This window comes from Pleurodeles waltl, chromosome 11 (genome assembly GCF_031143425.1).
Source record: "Pleurodeles waltl isolate 20211129_DDA chromosome 11, aPleWal1.hap1.20221129, whole genome shotgun sequence".
Classification (NCBI taxonomy): Eukaryota; Metazoa; Chordata; class Amphibia; order Caudata; family Salamandridae; genus Pleurodeles; species Pleurodeles waltl.
The window spans coordinates 737,560,771-737,581,223 of NC_090450.1; the positions used below are offsets into that span (position 1 = coordinate 737,560,771).

Here is a 20,453-nt window from a genome sequence, read left to right on the forward strand (position 1 = left end):
CCTTAATCCTTTTTAATTGCAATATCTTTCTCCTGTGTCAAGTAAAAAACATGGCCTGCCTTTGCCATGAATAAAATGAACCTGCCCTTATACCTTCTTTGGTTGCGTAGCTCCAGCGTCTGGGACATGTGACCGCTTGTTATTTTCCAGCATTCTTCCCACGAACCCACTTTGCCATAGACAATCTTCCAGGCACGGTTGTCACCAGCCCTAAGGAGGCCTCTGAAAGGATACTACAGCGCCCAACGCTCCATCATGAAGTGGTAAAGCTCTGGCATCTTCTTAATTCCTCATCCTACCACACTGGGTGCCTGTAGGAAAGAAAAGCACACAGACCGCCTGAGATTTGGTCATGTCTCATTCGCCAAAATGGAGCCACCACCCTCACTCTCAGATGATCACACGCCATGAGTTCATCTAGATCCACTGAGTCATAGATGTGTATTGTTAACTGAGATTACCATTGATCTAGGTGTTTCATTAGCAGTAATGCATAGCAGAAGGACAAGCAGACATCTAAAAGCAGCTGGGTCCCTGAGTGGCCAAGATGGGTGGACAACTTTTTTTTAAGGTGTTAAGCGGGAGCGAATCGCGAGGGGATTTCACCCATGTACACATCTACATCACACAGATTTAAAAAAATAGTGGAAGCAGCACACATAGCTTTTGATTCTTTCTTTATGAAAATTCTAAACATGTATCCATTGTTGTCTTTGAGGACCAGGAATTACATGTGCAGACTAGTGCTATCAGGGGCCTCATAGTGTAAATACTTTAAAAGGTATTTACATTGCTCATTAAGGTAAATACACTACCTTGCTGGAATGCCAGCAGACCCTACAGGCAGAGGCTGCACACAGGCTTCCCTTCTGGGGAAGTTGCTTTCAAGAGCAATGTCAGGGCCAGGACAGTGTAATCACCTTGATGTTTTTTTTAGATGTGCAGCGAACAGATTTATGCTCAAATATTTTCAATCCAAATATAATTTTAAAAATTGCATTTACCTTCATTGATAACCTCTTAACCTCAAGAAGTAAGTAAAAAAATATCCTATTACAAATTTGGTCCCGACACATGACTCTTAAAATGAACTGATAAAGTCATCAAGTTATAGTTTTTTGTAATGTTTTTTCTTTACAACGCCATTCATTATTTTTTATGAAGGCCACTGACCTCTCTTCACCAACTTGTCTGAGGCAGAGCATGCACCATCACATGCGCTTTGAACCCCTCTAATGAGTTTTAGACCCTGATAACATCACATGAGGTGCTGTCACATGAACTTGGACCCTGATGATATCATAGGAAGTGACATCACAGGATAGCAATCCTACTCAGAATTCTGCTTCACAGGTTATTACAAGCACCGCTTAGCGTGTCCAAGCACAGCCTCCTGTGGCTACGTCCAGCCTAGTATTGTCGGGTTCAGCCTCATACATCTAAGTATAGCTAAACAAGGCTAGGTCCAGCATCTTTACCCAAACTCAGATTAATACACAGTGCATTATGTATGCAGGCACAATCACATAAGGGGTATAATTGGGTAAGCTTTCAGGATAACGGTCTTCACGGTGTAATTTCACCAAACCAGTGGCACACTAAAATCCATGCATTCGAACAAAGGGCAGCATTCAGTTTGGAGACAGGTGAATATGCACAATCTTAAGGAGGGAGCTTCATATGCTGAATAACATCACACGTTGAATATCCTCCACCATAGAGATATTATTGTGGAGGAAAATCAGCTGGTAGATTGTACTCACTATTTAGAGTTTCCTTCAGAAACCGGATGGTTTTCAGTTTCCTCCAAACTCTGAATGAGATCCAATGTGTTTAAGCGGTGTATTAACAAAATGTCAGTCATGATGACACAGGAAGCAGTGTATTTGTTCGACATTCCAGCCACAGCTCAAGTATACTTTGAATAGAGTAAAACAAATAAGAAAAGGTGTTTCAATCTCACTAAAGCTCCTCGAATGTACAGATGATTCAATTTAGATTGAAACATATACTAGGCAAAACAGAGGAGGAAATATGGGGTCAGTCCAGCGCCCAGAGACACTTTAAGACTGACAAACTGAATTTAGCCCTTATTAAATGTAATAGAGCAAACCAGGGTTAGTCTATGGGAGAACCAGTCTTGTCACAGTGAATAACAACTTTGTAGGTTTTTCACTGCTAAAGACATGTAAAATCTTAAATATACATGTCATAATTTTAAATACCATGCATCCTGCCCTATATGCATTTAGGGCCTACATTACTGGTGAATTATAAGTACTAAAAATAAAATGTTAAGGCTAGCAGACTATTTACTTTGCCAGACAGGTTCAAATGGCAGCTTTAAACTGTACACAGACTGCAATGGCAGGCATGCAGAATGTTTTAGAGGGCTACTTTAGAGGGTGGTACAATGAGTGCTACAGCTCACTTGTAGCATTTAATAATGTACTGGTTACACACTGTACCTTATACTAGGGACTTATAAGTAAATCCAATTGTGTGTATGCCAATTAACCATATTTAAAAGAGAGAGAGCAAGCACTTTGCCCTTGGTTAACAGGAGTAAAGTGTGTTAGAGTCCTACGACCAATAAAAAGGGACTCAGCAAAAGAAGGCAAAAAAATCTGGGTGTATGCCACGCAAAAGTTGGTCATTTCCAACATCTATGCACCCCTAATCCTGCCAATAAACTCTTATCACTTAAACTTACCCAGCCCTAAACCCTTAAACTCCTTACTAGCCCCAAGCACTCAACCTCACTGTACCCTAAAAATTAATAAGTGATACAGGGATGGCTTTCGGCAGTGCAACCGGTGCGGCCGCACTGGGCACTGACCTGGAGAGGAGGCACTGACCTCATGGGGGGCGCTGTGTTGAGCCATAACGTACAATTTAAAAGCACCTACTGCAGAGGACCTTGTGCATCCATCTTTCTGTAAGCAACAAAAATGTCAAGATAACTCTTGTGAGTAATGTTCCTGCTGGAGAGAGAAATCAGAGTTTTTGTCTAGTGGCAGTTTTGACTCTCCATAATGTAGCACAGACTGTTACTATGCCTGCTGCAAAGAACAGACCTGTATTTTCTAGGGATAACTGAGTGGATTAGTAACGCCAGCCCTTACTAGTGCTTTAAAACAAATGACATTTATGTGAGAGAGGGGCTATTGGGAGACAAGGGGCACTTTAACCTGGTGGTAGTGAGGGAATTTGATGAGGAGGTGGTCAATGGGAAGGGGTGCCAAAAAAGATCATTGCACTGGGTGCCAAGGGCGCTAAAGCTGGCCCTGACATAATAATAATTAACCATTCTCTACCTCTTTCGCCCTCAATTCATTTGTGCAAACACTAATATAGCAAAGTTTTACTGGCCTAGTAAAACTAAAAGGCGCATAATACTACTTCATATATTTTAAATAAATAACAACTTCATTTTGTAGAAAACTCTTTTTTTTCTAATATTCATATAGACATACATATTTACTTTATTATATAATTCTTCTACATACAACAATCCATTCTTTCATAACAGGTGTCCCTCGCCTTTTAGAAACTCCCCTTTCTTTTTGAAACTTTATTTTTACTCATAAAGCACGGCACATCGCTTTATATGCGAAATTACGTAACAATAAAAAAAAAAAATGCTTTCTTTACACCAATTCTTTGTACAGTATATCATTAATTTCTAAAAACAAAATAAAATACTGGCCAAACCTACTACCTTTTTTAATTTGATTCCTTTTCTTTGTGATGCATCAGATACTTTATTGCTGCCTTGCCATCGTAGTTGTTGCCTACAGAATAACTACACCTCTCTTCATTTGCATGTGGTTCTCAGCATTGCTTACTACATTTATGTAAGTTAATAGCAGGCGCGGCCCGACCTTTAGGGCAGAGGGGCAACGCCCCCCACCTTTTGCCCCTCATGAAGAGTGTCTGTCAGGCTGAACAAAGGTCAGCCTGACAGACACTGTTCATGTTCAGGTCAGGCAGCCACGAGCAGATATGTGCGATTTGCGCAGACTCCTGGCTGCCTGAGCTGAACTTTGCTGGGCTGAGGAGATCACAGCTCCTATGGGCGTGACCTCCTTGGCTCAGCAAAGGTGCCTCGAAGCCCTCCCCTGGGTGACGAGGAAAGCGTCACCCATTGACTTCGGCCTGGGTGCTTCAGGTTTAAGCCCTGAAGTGCCCAGGGTGAGTGTCAATCAGTGACACTTCGTCACAGAGTCTCACTGACCCCATCCCACTCTGTGACGAGGCTGGGACTGCTGCCTTCCCTCATTCAGCAGTCCCACCCTCCTGGGACCTCCGAGGCTGAAGGTAAGTGTGTGTGTGATCTTTTAAAATGAATGTTTGGTGCGCACGTGCATGTTTGAATGTTATGAGTGTTGTTAATGGATGTGCATGTGTGTGTGAAAGAAGGAGTGTGTGTGTGTGTGCTTCCCGCCCACCCCCCTCCCTCCTAAAGCTGCCGGCCGCCACTGATTAAAAGCACGTTTGATTGTGATGCACATTTCTGCAGCTCGAATCTTTGTCAACTATGAAATCTTATCAAATTGGCTTTCGTGCTTTTCCCAAACAGGAACACTAAGGTTGGAGGGTGCAGGGGGCGGGATGCACCCCACCTGTGCATTTTTGCTTCCTCCGCCTCCACTTGATTTTTATTATTTTTACATTTTTCCCCTTTGCAAGCTGTGATCAGCACAACCATTTACTGTTTAGCTGCCGGGTGTGTCCTGCAAGTTCATTTTTGTATGTAAATGTCCTGCTAATACTATAAACATTTGGGACACATAGCCTTGCACATAAATTCAAAATGTTTGCACCAATATTCGTGCCAACTTCAGAGAGACAATGGCGACCCAGCTCTGATCCAATCTCAAGAGTCCTATTTCTAGCATTTAAATACAATTCCATTCATTGCTTTAGGTGCCAATTTTCAATAATCAATAATGCAGAGTTAATTTCATTGTTGCTGCACTTTATCTAGGGTTGTGATTCCACTGAATGACAGTCGAACAAAAGTATCACCAGTGCTATATTTGGCCGTGTATGCATTTAAAGTTCGCCACTTTTAATGTAAACTTCTTCCAACTCCTTTTCAAAGCACTCCTCAGGCACAGTTTAGCACTGCTAATTCAGCCTGTTTATCAAATGAGCCCTACTCCTAGTTTGCATATTATTGTGGCATATGATATGGATATGGCTACATTACAGGATTTTCTTTCTATGAGCACTAGAAGTACTGCACACATACTGTCACCCAACTTTTACCAAGCACTTCTCCTAACCTTGGGCTTGTTCGAGTGTACTGTTTCCATGGGCATATTTATTCAGCAGCAATGTGTGACATCAGTGTACAGTGTGTTTTTTTCCTTACGTTTCCTAAATATTGAACTATAACATAAATCTCATTGGCTTTTTGGGGTGTAGATATGCTCATGCCGATGGCAGCCATTTCATGAGCACACGCTTATTTAAAGTGAGGCCGGTGGCTCTAGCCTCTTGCTTGCCCAACTCAATTAACTTGAGAAGTTTCAAGTTCATTTTATTAACATTAAGGAACTCCGAAGGGATTCACATAAAACACTTACGGAATTACATATGCTCAAAGAATATAAAAATGCACTTGATGCTTAGATTCCTAGAAAGACATTAAAATCGAGGACAACAACATTAAAACACCAGGACGTCGAGTACAATAAAATCAACATAAATTTAAAAAACAATTTCAAAAGTTAAAAATTCTATAAAAGAACATTTCATGGGTACATGAAGTGCCTTAGTGCATCTGAGGCAGAAAGTATGGGTAACTGCAGACATATGGGCCCCGGCCATTTTCGACCATGCAATAAAAGCGCTGGACAGATAAAAGGAATGTGGTTCCGGTCTTGGGTCTTATTTTGTCAATTATTACATTCAGCGGGGGTTCGATACGATTTAGCCATTAGGGGATTAAGTGGGAGCATACTGAACCTCAGCCAAATCCCAAAGCGTCTCGGCCTGTGAGACAAATTCCAATTAATATAGGGCTGTACTCTGTTTACTGAGATGGCGTCTATAATATTTTGAAAACCCATTTTTTTAAGCCACGCCTCCCTACCCAGGCGAAAGCTTAACATATATGTGGCTTGCTTTAGGGTAGCTTTCAATTGTGCTGCTGTTAATGCAAAAATCAAGATGTGATCTCATTACAGCTGATCAACAGCATAAGAGAAGTTTCTGAAAGTGAGTAACTTTACTTCTTTGTCAATCAGAATTTCTTTCTTCATGAGGGACCTTAACCTGTCTTCTTCGCTCCCCACTAAGCTCGTGACCTAGTATTACCACCCCTGCCAGACCCAGGATAAAAGCACTTCTCAAGCCCATTTCCAACATTAAGGCAGCCACTGAAAACATGAAGTTAACTGAAGTGATGTTTCTTAACATTCACCCTTCCGTTAGATTAGATTTAGCTACTCCTCTCTTCTCCAATTTATAGAGCTGTGATGCAAGATTTTCACTCAGTAAAACTTCTAAGAGGTAGAAGAATTGTCTTCTGCCAGTCGCCCTGTAAAGAGCACCCAATCCTTTAGCCTGAGACTGAGCTTTGTTCATGTTATTCTCAATATGTGCCTTATCACTAAGATTACCACACATTATCTTTCCCAGAAAGGTATAGGATTTTACTATTTTTAACTTTTGGGAATCTAGGGACCATGAAAAAAGTACAGTAGTTGGATTTTTTCTTGCCATGAAAACATGATTTTACTTTTAGTGATGTTTATCTTTAGATGGTGAGTGTCAGAGAACTGTCAGCTATTTAGACATTTAGGAGTAATGCCCAGAATTACTATATCCACATATAGTAAACAGGCTATTGCTTTTCTGCCAATTTTCAGACCTATACCCGCACTCTGTGAAAGATCGACCGGTAGGTCTGAAATGTATAGAGAAAACAATAATAGGGCTAGAAGGAACCCTTGTTTTAAACTATTTGAGGTTGATATTTCCTTAGAAAGGCCCCGAACATCCGTTTAGCAGTACTCTGCACCAGGAAAAGGAGTGCAATAACTAAATCTAGTAGGGTGCCCGGCATACTCAGGCTCACTAGCTTTCTCCACAGCAAAGATCGATCCACTTTATCCATTGCTGTGGAGAAGTCTATAAAAGCCGCATAATTCTCTCCTCCACTAACCATTACATATTGCTCATTAATCACCTGGAGAGCAGCTATTTTATCAATAGTTCCATGTTTTCGCCTGAGCCCAGTGTGCTCCATAGGTATGATTTTGGTATTTTCAGCCCACTTGCTTATCTGAGTCAATACGCATTTTGAAAAAAAAATTGCTCGCTGCATCTAGGAGGATGATCTGATGCTAGTTCCCTGGCAGTTTTCGATCTCTCTTCTTAAACAGTGGGAACTATAATACTTCCAGTCCAGGAGGGCGGGAACTCTCATATTCTTGTAGCAGCTTTTGAAAACCAGGAACAATATCTTCCTCCAAAGGGTTGCTTCTTGTTTTATAATAGAGATTAGAACTTCATCTGGCCCGTTCACGGCAGAGGTATGCATTCCCGAGATAGCCAGCTTGATTTCCTTTACTGAAGGAGGGTTGTGGGTGTGTATACTCACTTCGGAATTGGGAGGATCATCCTTCTCGCCAACATAGGTTAGAGATGAAGTCAATTCAGCTAGCTTCCTCAGTGGCAGAGGGAAAAGACATAACTCTTGACCCACATCCTTCTGCTACTTAAGTCCAGAAGCATAAGGACCTTTCTCTGTCCGTTAACAGCTGCTTCTCTTTGATCAACCTAAAGCCGCACATCTCTTTTAGGCAGGCCTTCAGCTGGCTCCTTCACCTCTTTAATAGAGACACCCTTGAATCCCTCTCATGAAAATATAGCACATATTGTTTCCTGACTATATTTAATAAGCGAATTGGCAGGGGAAATGACTTAGAATTGCCCTTGGGTGCTTTTCGATTGGCACTTACTACTAACTGCTTCATAAACATACTGAAACTATTCAATTTATCTCCCACCCAGGCATTTAGATTTTCAAGTGTAGTTTCTAGTTTGCATTTTAGGCCAACTGATCATCCCATGGTCCCACTGTCCTCTCCCTATTTTTTATCAAATTTAGATGAGGACACATCAAACCTTCGGGAACTAATAAGAGGCATGCTTAAACCCATGGAAAAGATCAACAAACAATGGTTGCTGATGAGCCTATCCATTACCTTTAAGTCACTAAACAGATTAAACGAGGTACAACCAACCACCACATAATCCAAAATTGCCCATCCCTTGGAGATTTATGCATGTGTTGTGCAAGGAAGTCCGAGGGTAGTCTCCCATTAGCAAAAATGCAATCATTGCTTTTCAGCTGGACAGATAGGAGTGTCCCTCTCATCAGTTCTTATCTTTGGAGGAAAGGCAGCTGGGGGGTTCGCAGGGCCTCCTCTTTTTCAACATCACGTAGTTGCTGCAAGGCGTAATTAGATATTTTGCAATTTAGAAACCTTACCAACATTGCATGAAGAACATGTTCCTTATACAGAGATTTTCTTTTGTAAAAAAGAGACTACCTTATGCAAGAGTGGATCATAGGTTGCATCTGGCAGAATATAAGCATTTACCAGTAAAAGAGGTGGTACACAAGCTACCCCTCCAGGATGGAACAGAGTTACTGCCATAAATAGATAAGTGGAATCTCCAGGACAAGCATACTTCCACTTAAAGCTATTGGACAAGAGGAATGCAACTCACCCCTTTGCGTGTTCCCCTTCTAGAGGGCCTGGCTTTACAAACCAGAATGAAGTCATCTTCCAACTGAAACTCCCTATTACACCATGTTTCCTGGAGACAAATCACGTCCACCTTCAGAGAGCTTAAGAAGTGCAACTTCTCCATACTATTCTTTATTCCAGCGGCATTCCAGGAAACAACCTTTTTCTCATTGCTAATTATGGGGCAATAGAAAAAGACTGGTCATACGTGCTCTATTGAAAATGCCAGGCAACCAATTCCATCTTTGTAATTCATCATTTGCACATAGATCATAGGTTTTATGGGTTCCCTAAAAGACAGCCGTCTACTATTTTTTCCAAGGTGAACTTTCAGCCCCTAGTAATCGACCAACGGATCACCCCTAGAAAACAAAGTGGGTAACAGCCCCTAACCCTCTCACTACTCTGGTGTGAATTGATTCTTACATCCTGTCCACCTCTCACGTCCAAAACTGTGAAAACATCAATACCTCTGAATTGTAAACATTCAGAATTTCTTACTATCGTATTTGCAATGTTTTTAATAAAAGGACACCCTTGGTTTAGATCCTAGCTCTGTGTGTAAAAAGGAAAACAAGTTAATATCCCTGTTTTAGAATAAATTCAAAGTCTTGATGTCCTTGAAGCAAGCAAATAAGGAGGACCTGTTCAGAAATAAATCAGCGTCAAAGAGTGGAATAAGGTCCAATATACAAGCCTCAACAATGCACCATACTGAACTTTTGTCTTCTAGCTTAAGCTATTCCAGGGGACCCTTCTTAGTGCTTGAGTCCAATAACAGAATAGCAATTGGATTCAGAGAAGACAAGATGGGAAATTCCTGACCAGCAGAGGATAGTACCCCGTCACCTCATTAATCCTATCATTCAACGAGCTTGAGGATGCACATAAGAAGTCTACTACCCGGGAGGCTAATTGGAGATTCTGCATCAGACCTTCTGACCTTTGTGAGAGGTCTGCTCCCTCTCTGAATCACGGTTTTCTATTCCCCCTCTTTGAGATTCTGTCATTGGACATTTTCTTCCCTCTCCCTTTTTTATCTGACCCTTAAGATTTGATAGGGGGTGGCTCAACAACATCTACATCCTGCCTAGAGCAAGATTTGAAGATAGGGAACACTTCCCAATCTGAGCACGAGATTTTCCCAGTGGAACCCCTAACTACAGGGTTAACTATATAAGTTTCAAAGATATATCTTATAGCACTGGTTGGACTTTTAACAGTGACAGCTTCTTTAGGGGTGACTTTACATTGTGGTTTGCCTGCTTTGGAACTGAAGCCATTTTATGTACCTGCCACTTCATGGTCATCCTTTATGACTGCCGCTGGACTCCCCTCCATCGACGCCATTTGTCCACAGCACTATCCCTTATCTTTGTTTACATTGATCAGTTCCTTTATCTTTGCTGCCACTGTGTCAAGAATAGAGGCTGACCCCACTACAAATTTTTCCAGCGAGTTTAAGATGGAAGATAAGAGTCTCTCTAAAACAGAGAGAAGAGGCAAAGACCTTTACCTCCTGATCTTAGGAATGATTGTCAACTACTTCCAAATCTGGTGTCACTGATAGCAGAGATAGTAAAGAAGAGTGATTTGAAGGTGCACTGCTGAAAAGATACAGACCAGTAGATAGTATCAAAGGAGGTGAATCCAGGAGCTGCACTATGTGATCTTTAACTTGCGGCCCGTTCCTCCTGTATAGATCTAAATCTATGTCTGGCAATGTAAAATCCCCACCCAATGTACCTGGGTCTTCTCTTTGAGGGACCCTCATGAGAAGATGTTGTGGTCGCATCTGCTACATAAGAGGCTATAATGGCGTATCAGAGACCAGGGGTAAAGGAGTGGAGTGCTTGTGGGGAGAACAAGGACCACACTTTGTGAACCAGATACTTCTCTATGAGAAGGGCCTGCAGGGAGCATTGCTATTAACGAGTCCTCTTCCCCCACCGGGCTTGACCCACTTAAGCTTTCAAACCAAGTAGCGCCATTTAACCCCAAAATGGGGTTCACATTGTCTTTCCGTTCTTCTTTTTCCCACAAAGTGAAGATTTAATTCTTGCCTTTAAGTGCAGTAACTAAGGGATCTCTATTTCTTAGTGGATTAGATTTAGTTTTTGGGCACACTCTCCCCATTAACAGGTGCCTGGATCTCAGTTTCTTCGATACCTCAAGTGCAAGTATTTTAAACCTGCTTCTTATGTTTGAGAGGATATGTGACCACCAATATCCCTTTAAAACGTATGTACTCAGTCACTACATAGACCTAAGAGTGCCCTAACCTTTCCTATTCAGCCTGCTGTTGCTTACTACCATTGCTGTTCTCAGGTGCACACCACAAGCTTCAAAGTCCCTGGACCGAAAAGGTATTTGCAGTAAATGATGACGGATATTAGGCACTTTTCCGAAGTTAGAATCACATAAGTATGAAGTGCACTCTTCTAAGTATCGCACAGCTCAGGGGTGTACCGAGCCTGATCCCCAATGGAGGTCTTCCACATGGCTAGTAGTAGCCACAGAGCAAAGAACGCTGTAGCCTCCAAACCAGAGGGTTATGAACATCTCCTTTCAAGTTCCAAGTAAAGGAAGCCAGATTCAGTCTCTAAACGAAGAGACTCTTTACAAAAGACGGGAGAAAAAAATACATTAAAAAACTGTTGTCCGTGCAGTCCATTCCTTCGGGGTCCTTTATTACATGGAACACAGTGGAGGAGGGTAAGAGAGGGAGAGATGGGGGGGTGGGGCAACAAGCCGCACCATGATCTAAATATGGCGATCTCTGCAGCTTCGTCACTCTCCCCCCTGGCGTGCCCCCCCCAGACCCACCCCCCACCCACCCACTGGGGGACTCAGGCCGAATGTCCACTCCTCTCGCTCACCTCGCGTCCTCGTGGCAAACACAGGGTTGCAGTCAGGCTGGTGCAGGCCAGCCAGCCAGGACCAAAGTACGGTCTGGGTTGGGGTGGAATTCAAACCCTTCCGCAGTCCGCCCTTCAGCATCCACGTAGGGGGTCAGCAAAGGTCTGAATGCCCGGTCCGCCTGCTGCTGCTCCCTGCACCTCGCCTCGCATCTTCAGCCACTGTCTGCCATCTACATCAATTTACTTGAGAAGGCAGCATGCAGTTTTCCTGCATTCAGGTTTCTGCAAGGAACCTATTTCCCACACCACAGATGGGCTAACAAGGAAAACTAATAGATCTCCAGAAAGTGCCATCATAAGGATTTTAGGGGACTAGGCAAGTTGTACTTTAGGAGCCCAATTTCTACTAATTCAAACCCCAAGATGCCAAACATTATTGGCAAAGAATGTTTAAGTGTTGTGATGCAAACATAGACAGGAGTGTGATAGAGAGAAAGTTCACTTTTCCATGGACATCTTAAAAGGTGGGGGCCCTGGGCAATTGCCCACTTTGCCCTTGCCTTAAGAGGTTTCTGTCTCAAGAGACAGAGAAAGGGTGCATGTATAGGTGGTCTAAACACAGAAATAAAACGACCTTCTGACATAGTACTTTCGAGCTATGGCATGGAATCAAGGCTGGTGATAAAACCAAAAAGCCTTTGCTTCCCCCTGCAGGAAATGAATCGCTAATCGTGAACCATATCGGAAAGGGCTCTTTTTTCCTTGTGCATTTTTACTTAGTAAGCCTTTTTATTTATTTATGTATCTATATTCTTAAACTTTTTCTGAAAGTAAACAGAAAATTTAGGAAACGCGTGCGATTTCCACCTAGATCTGTGCTTCATTCAGCAAAATCACTAGCAGGGCCACCATACTGAAGATGACGCGGTTTTGTCATTCTTAAACCCACAAGAGACGAACATGGTGTACCTGAGACTGAAGAACAGGTTGAATGACAATTGCACTTCATTAATGCTCACCTGAGCTACACTGCTCTGCTTCCCACAGTGGAACACTCAATATACAAGTGTTATGTACGGAGACTTTCATACAAATGTTCGTAGAAACAAAGGGAATTATAAACCACAAATAAGGCACTTGGTTTCACTAGACAGTTTAAAAGAAGAGCTGAATGCAGAAACTAAGGTTATATGGAAATCAATAAAGTAGTAAAAATATTTTATGTTAAATATTGATGTAAATTAATTTTATATATTTATTTTAAATGCAGAACAAACTAAAAAATGGTACAGCTCCATTAGCTGATTTTGGCATTTCATCTTAATTCTTTATATCTTAAATTAAGTAAAAAATATTTTTATGAAGTTTAAATTTCAAAAAATAAATTCCCACACAAAGTAAAAAAATAATTTTTACATGAAATGATAAATATTCAAAGTGATGTATTGAATTAAAGGTAACTGAATTATATTTTAATAATAAATACAAAAACATTAATTTATAAATTAAAAAAGATGATAACATTTTTATAATTAAAAATAAAAATGTTTTCTTTTTAGATTTGTTAACATTAGATTATATTTAGCAATATTTAAAACTAGTTTAAATTATTTCATTTAATTTAACAGTATTACCTATGGGTTTTTATTTTAAGTCTCTACCTTTTTTAATTTCTATGCCAAGGTGTTGCAGTACCAGTGGTCGCTGATATGTGGTGCTAAACTTACTCCAGCTGTAAATAATTTACTATAGCCTTAGAACCCGCCGTAGCGGGCTCTACCGGCCATTTCGGCTCAGGCCTTTAACAAGGGAAAGGGCCTTTAATGGCCAGTAGAGCCCGCTACGGCGGGTTCTAAGGATATTAGAACATTCTAGAGGGCAGAATGTTCTATCAAATAAACAAATTCCTCACGAATCCCGAGGGGATTAAAATCCCCTCAGGCTCCGTGAGGCTTTGTTCACAGCTTATGCTGTGAACATAGAGATCATTGGAATGTTGACGCTCCAGTCTTCTACTAGCAATTAAAAGCCCGGAGCACTCCATTGTCTGCAATGAAGCCCCCAACATTCCAATGTTCTAATACTGTTTAGGGTACCTATTTGGCAGGAGTTACTTCAGAAGTGCAGTTTGTGAGTAGCAATGGGCATACTCTTTTATGGGTGGGTGCATATTCATCCCTTAACTCCTCGCTACACTCCAACTTAACACGCCCTAGGACCATCCATATTTCTTCCAAAACCCTTACCATTTAGTCCTAAGTATGCTCCTTTTCCGAGCCACTCCTCTAGTCCCACCCACATTTACCATCAAGTAGTAAACTTACAAATGTGAGTCTCTCCCCATTGAAAAGACAGGAGGGGTGGAGATTTACACTTGTAGGTTTGTGAATAGCATTTTGCAGTACTTTAGTAGTACTATTGTAGTACTACTAGACATACTACAAAAAGCAGTATGTGAATAGGCCCATCATTCTTAACTGCACATCTTTGCACATTGATGTATACATATCCTCAAGGTACATAGATGGGGAGTTAAGTATAGTAAACCTGTATTATTCTACACATATTTACGTTTGTGATATTCTAAGTGTAAATATGTCAGCATGTTGATATTCTGGTAGTATATCCTTCTCAATGTGGGAGGGTCTTAATATCAGTAGTAAAAATACTGTCCTGCCGAAACACCAGCTTCACAATATCGAATATAAAGATTTACTGTTTTTGACTCCACGTCTATAAACCAAACCTTCAAGGTATACAGAGGTAGAGTTAAGAATAATAAATCTACAGTTATCCATATGTACTTACCTTCATGATATTGTGGTAGTTGACATTGTGGAGTCATATCTTGGGATATAAATTATCTATATGTACAGAGATGTAGAGTATTGGCCAATAAATCTATACTAAATTAAATATACTTACCTTCAGGACATTTGGGTATTTGATATTGTGGAGTCGATATTTTGGCAGGACAATATGAAAAAAACACTTTGTTGTGGTGTAACACCATTTCTGCGTGCTACAGGTGTTTCACATGTGATAGTAATCATGTCTATGTGCTAAGCATGGCGTACATATTACAAAGATTATGAACAAATGCCACATTTGGTGCTTACATACCAGGTCTAGTAGTTGTGTGCCAGTGCGGATGTACCATGCTCAGATATTATTTTCAATGGGAATGCAGACTACGGTTTCAACTACTATTCCATGCGCTGCTCTGTACTGTGCCTAAGAAATAAGTCCAAACTAAACACAGTGGCTCAGTTCAGCAACAAATTAACATATGTCCATTATTTAATTCCATGCTGCAGCATACAAGGCAGTGATAAACTGATGTATCTATACAAGATCTTCATAGGTCTCATACCAATCCATTATCCAGCAAAGCATGCTTTTATTCACGGTTGTATGATGGAACCACACATGCCTGAACAACGCATGCCTTAACGCGGTCGGAACCACAACATTGCATAGTTCAGCACATGCGTGGTTAAGGCAGGCGTGGTTACGCTTGTGTGGTAGACTTCTGCGTCCTTAAGGAGGTGTTATTAAGGATGTTTCCCTTGATTCACTAGTGCATGCAGTCACTTTTTTTCATTACAGATATATGGACAGTGATTAGATATCCCTATTCCATTAACATACATTTCAAATGCGGGACAACATTAAAATTACCAACTTTTGTGCTAAATTACGGGCGCCTATGGGCAGCCAATTTCTGCCCTTGTGACTATGAATGAAAAAAAATGCAACTTGAAGACAAAACCGTGTAGAGCAAATTATAATCAACAGCTAATTACATTTAAATTTTGTGTGCCTTCCTCTCACATGCCCTTTTCCATCACACTGGTAGCTGATGCACCCCAAGACAATATAAGAGAACCTCCCTGGTCACTCATGCACAACACCAGAACACTTCCCACAAAGGGTCACAATATATACTGTGCCATCCACAGCACTCTTCCAATCACACAGCCTCACATGGTGTAGTGTGCTACCTGTCCAAAAAGATGCTTAGGCGCCCCGCGATATAGTATGAGGCTCTATATAAGTGCTACAAGACATAATACTGCACAAAAAGCCAGACGTACAATCACGCTGCTTCCCTTATCAGTGCGGGTGACTGAGCCAACACTGAATGCAGTGGCCTTGAAGAGCTGCAGTGCATCATTATTCCCCTTCAGGGGAGGGCCTGCCCTGTTAGGGTGATCACCCCCACTCCATATAATCAAGGGCACTGTTTGCAGTTCTGTACAATTTACAGATCATTGCTATCAGGTGTGTTGGCCTAATTAGGTCAATAGGTGCTACCCAAGACTACAACACCCAGAATGCACTAGGTTACTAGTCAAAAACCCTGGACTGGAAAGAGCGCTCGTGAAGACAGGACGTGAGATGGCCATCCTATGCTGTTCTCCCTTTGTGACTCACCTAAAATGAATTGTAAAGAAAGAAAAATAGTACATAACTGATGTCAAAAATGTTTTAGCTACTTAAAATCGGGGTCCCAATTTATGTGCAGCCGTAGCTGCATGAGCTCCATCGAATCATACGCGGCCACGTGGATCTGGAGACAGCGAACCTGATAAGATCGTCTGCAAGACAGGCAGAGTTAGTGCCTGTTAGCTAATGCTTGTTTTGAACAGTATCGGCATTTGTATGGCAGGTCGTCCCCGGTTCTGCTGCCCCTCAAGAGTCTTGAGATTTCTGCATGCATTCCACTACTGTCAAGAAGAGCGAGCAGTGAAGGCGGTTCTTGTCTCCCGATTTCCTATCTGGAGGAAGCAGAAACACAGTGAAGGAAGAATTGAGGGGGATTGTGGGGACGCCCATGGTAGAATGCCTTCTTATGAGTGCTAATATATTTAGCAAAGAGTGCGCTCATAGGATAGAAGGACACAACAATTGGCCCAGTACATGACACTGAACAGAATTGTAAGTAATTTGGAACACCCTTCTGGTCTCACCCATTAAACACCAAGGACACAACTCTTTGAAGCTAACACAATCCCCTTTCACAATACCCTACCCTTTCAGAATACTTGTAGCACATCTTCAGACTCTTTGGGAAGTCCCCCCTGGATCTCTGAAATTGGCGTGGTGCCATCCCAATGGCAGACTGCGGGCTACACAAATGGTAATAACATAACATGAATTTTGGCTCACTCTGAAGAAATAATCTCCCCCAGCACTAGCAGGACACTGTGGTCTCAATGGAGAAATACATGTAGGCCGTAACAACAACAACGGTGGTGAAGCAGCAATGGCAGCACAATACAACAGCAGAATATACGCACACATGACCCTACAGCAAGACTCCTAGACACCGCACGTCACCAAAGAATGAGCAATTACCAGATAAGGCATATGAAAAGAAGTCCCCCTCTCAAAGGCCCCTGGCACATGTTCTTCACTGTTGTCTGATTGGAAGGAGAAGCAGAAAAGGTAGACAAAAAATTACAAAGGAAGGGGTGAGAGAGGGATGGTTCATATCACCATTTGATAGCTAAAGCGTACACTGGGGAGGTCACAGGAAGGATTGCAGTAGTAAATAGGAAAGCAGTTCATGTCAACAAATTCCAAAATGGAAGTCAAAAGAAAGGTCCTCGACTTTTATGGTACAGGGATGCAAAGCTTGGTTCTCCATCATGCTCTGGACAGAAGGTAATACTGTTGCATTAAAAAATATGCTGTGGACAGTCAAAACCATGACACAGAAAACCATATATAAAAATTATCGAATAAAAAGGCAAAGTAGGCTCGACGAGATAGGCCACCTCAGACAACAATGCAGTATTCTTGGTTTCACACAATAAATCCAGGGTGTTCAGGGTGAGGAAGTGGATCTGTTCATGCCACAGGAGAGGAACACAAAGTTGTTGTTTTGTGGGAGCTGAGGGTGCATGTCTGTGGACATGCACTCACCCTCCCTTAGTGAGCGCCATCATGAGCCAGTGGGACGAAGTTGTCATCAACACTACTTCCTTCCTATGCAGATTTAGGAATATCCATCCCAACCACCACTAAAGGCAAGAATCAAAAGCCTGCGGTAGAACCTTGCGCACTGCAGGCTGGGCCACAACTATAATAAACAACAAGGCCATGGAGGAATGCCTGAATAAATATAGTGACTGGTGACCGATTAGTTCCACATCCCAGTACTTTCCAATGGTTATACCATCAACCCACCCAACCGAGCCTGTAAGCCTGTTTGCAGTGCTGTGTCAAGGAGCAAACCACGCATGGCGTCATAAAAAAGGGCACCAAGCTCACTCTACAATCATCAAATGTTGACCATGCCTCCCTCTGCCGTCCCTACCCCCTGTGTTAAGGGATGGAATATCACTTTTTCTGCTTGCAACAGATATCTTACCACCACACTTAGCTGTGAAATCAATTGCCCAGTTTTTTTTTTTATCAGTTTACACCCCACCTGACTGGATAATCAAGTAGCTTTTAACGAGTAAATCTATTGTAATGTCAAACAATGGGTCCAGCAAAAAACTTACCACAATTGTCCCTTTGGCCACCTCTAGGTCTTGCTCGGCAGGTGCCTCGGTGGTGTTGTTGGTGTCCTGGGAAGAGGCGCCCAGGGCCAGGAGACACAGTAACAGCGATCTCCACTCCATGACGACGAATGTGTCACCCATAAGTGCGCGTACGTCAAGCTCCCTTGTATTTATCGCACGGTATCTGGACCAAACCACTGTGGGGAGAGGTGCAACATGCGCCTATAGCGCCTCCCATTTTCGATCACCTCTGTTGTGAGTTGTGCAAAGGTACTTTCCGTGCCTTGAGCCAGTCGCCCAGCGAATAGTCATTTTAATCGACTAGGACTTTCAAAATTCTTATCTATGTATTGTGTAAATTAAAATCCTGCCACCCCCATACTCTAATTAATTGGTTTGCCTGCGCTTGTTAGTCACACTTGTAGTTTGAACGAAAAGTTGACCCCCCCCCCCCACCCTAGTGCAGGTGCAGTTTTATCATTTTTTCTCTCGTGAAAGTTCGACCTGGTGAATGGTGATCCGAGATAAGCGTGTGCATAGCGACTGCCTTTGTGCAGCCAAGGCTGATCCGTGGCCTACTAAAGGGTTTAAAATAGATACGCAATTAATTTGCTTAATGGACTGCCTCGTGCAGAAGTTAGGCATTTTACCCAATTGAGACAGGAGCGTTCAGCAACATCCCAACACAGAAATTACGAGAAGACAGAGACACACATACAAGAGCTGATAATGGGCCCAGACAGTTATTTTTCTATGTTTTGTACAGTGACCCCTTTCACTTAAACATCCGATCTTTAACACGAGCGAAGCAATCATTTGTTGCCGTAATTTTATGAATTTCAAACTTTTTTAACGATGTAATGAGCTTCTCAGACGAAATTTACAAAGTAACGTACGCAAAAGAGTGCGTCTAGAGTTAACATTGATAGATTTGCTGGAGCAAAAGGGTAAGATTAAGAAGCCACAACACCTGTTCCTATTTTAGATGCATTACTCATTCAGAGGGGGGAGCTTTCATGTGTCCGCCCCTGGAAGGATTGCCTGTTTGTGTATGCAAATTAACACTGCCTATGAGCGATTGCACAGTGCACCTGCAGTCCAATTTCCATGTTTGTGGAATGTTCCCCCTACACTGAACCAAATTATGAATTTTACTAGAGAACCGACAGCCAAGGGGACCCATTACTAGGTCGATCGCGCAAGCGCTTTTACCTGTTGTAAGTCTTGTGGGAATTTAACCACGCCCACCTCACGCCCATCACTTTCACTCGTTCGTGGGTTTGTCTTTCAAAAATCCTTTGTAATCACTTGTAAATGGTTTACATTTGTCCTGCCTTGGGGAGGTTTTGTTACCACCTTGCAGACTGACCCTGTTACATGGATAAATTGCACGATTGGCGATATGCTTGACTGAGAGAACTTCTTGTTCCTTTTTTGTGTCTCCTTTGGTTTTGTGTGTCTCCTTCGTGCTCATGGTGGTAATGGCGCTTTGAATCGTCTCACTTATATCAACTGTTTTGCTTTTCACTTTCCGTTTATGTGGCAGTTAAAGTCCAGTTAGGAATTTACAACGCTAATAGCTCTAACTCGAGCAAATGCGAGACCCATTGCATTGCAAATGCTTGTCTTTTCTTGCATTAGAGCCTGGCACCTTCTTGTTACATCCCGGGCCACTCACAGCCAGTAAAGAAAAGTGGTAGAAATTCTCTTCCTCCATCTCTATTGACAACTGGTAATTCTGACTCTTGCAAAGAATGCAGCTAAGCCCCTGGTAACAGCTAGTAAACACAGACATGATAGCAACAGACCGGGCTTCACTGCCTGCAGTACAAATTGTGGCGGGAGGTATCCATTGGTAGTGCTTAATTTGTAAAATAGTAAGTGCCAGGGCTAAAACATTTGATCAGAAGCTGGAAGAAGGTCTTGGTGCTGAATACCACAGATGCAATGTGCAGTCATGATTCCACCTTATGTATATTTAATCCATCACTAAACACCCTCTCCCTCTCTATCTCACTTTAGCACATTCTTTTCGTCTCTGTTTTCTCCCTTTGTTGCTGTTTTTCTGTCTTTCTCTTCCTCCTTCTTTCCCTCTCTTGTTCCGAGTCGAAGTCTGCTGAGGAAAAATAACTTAACGTGCACAGAAATGAGTGCTGGTGGGCCCTACCTGCAACCACCTGATCAAATTAACCACTGGACATAATGCTAGGTAATAACCCTCATCATGTGGATAAGGTTAGCACAAATACCTGGAAATGTGTCCAGACACACTTTGTCACTTGTAGGCATAGCCGGTGACTTGCTAC

At 42.1% G+C, this 20,453-nt stretch overlaps 1 pseudogene; it reads right to left on the reverse strand.

Annotated features, from left to right (window-relative positions):
* The window catches only part of LOC138266677 (selenoprotein M-like), a 31,372-nt pseudogene extending 13,056 nt beyond the window's left edge, over positions 1-18,316 (reverse strand).
* Positions 18,317-20,453: the final 2,137 nt, after the last annotated feature.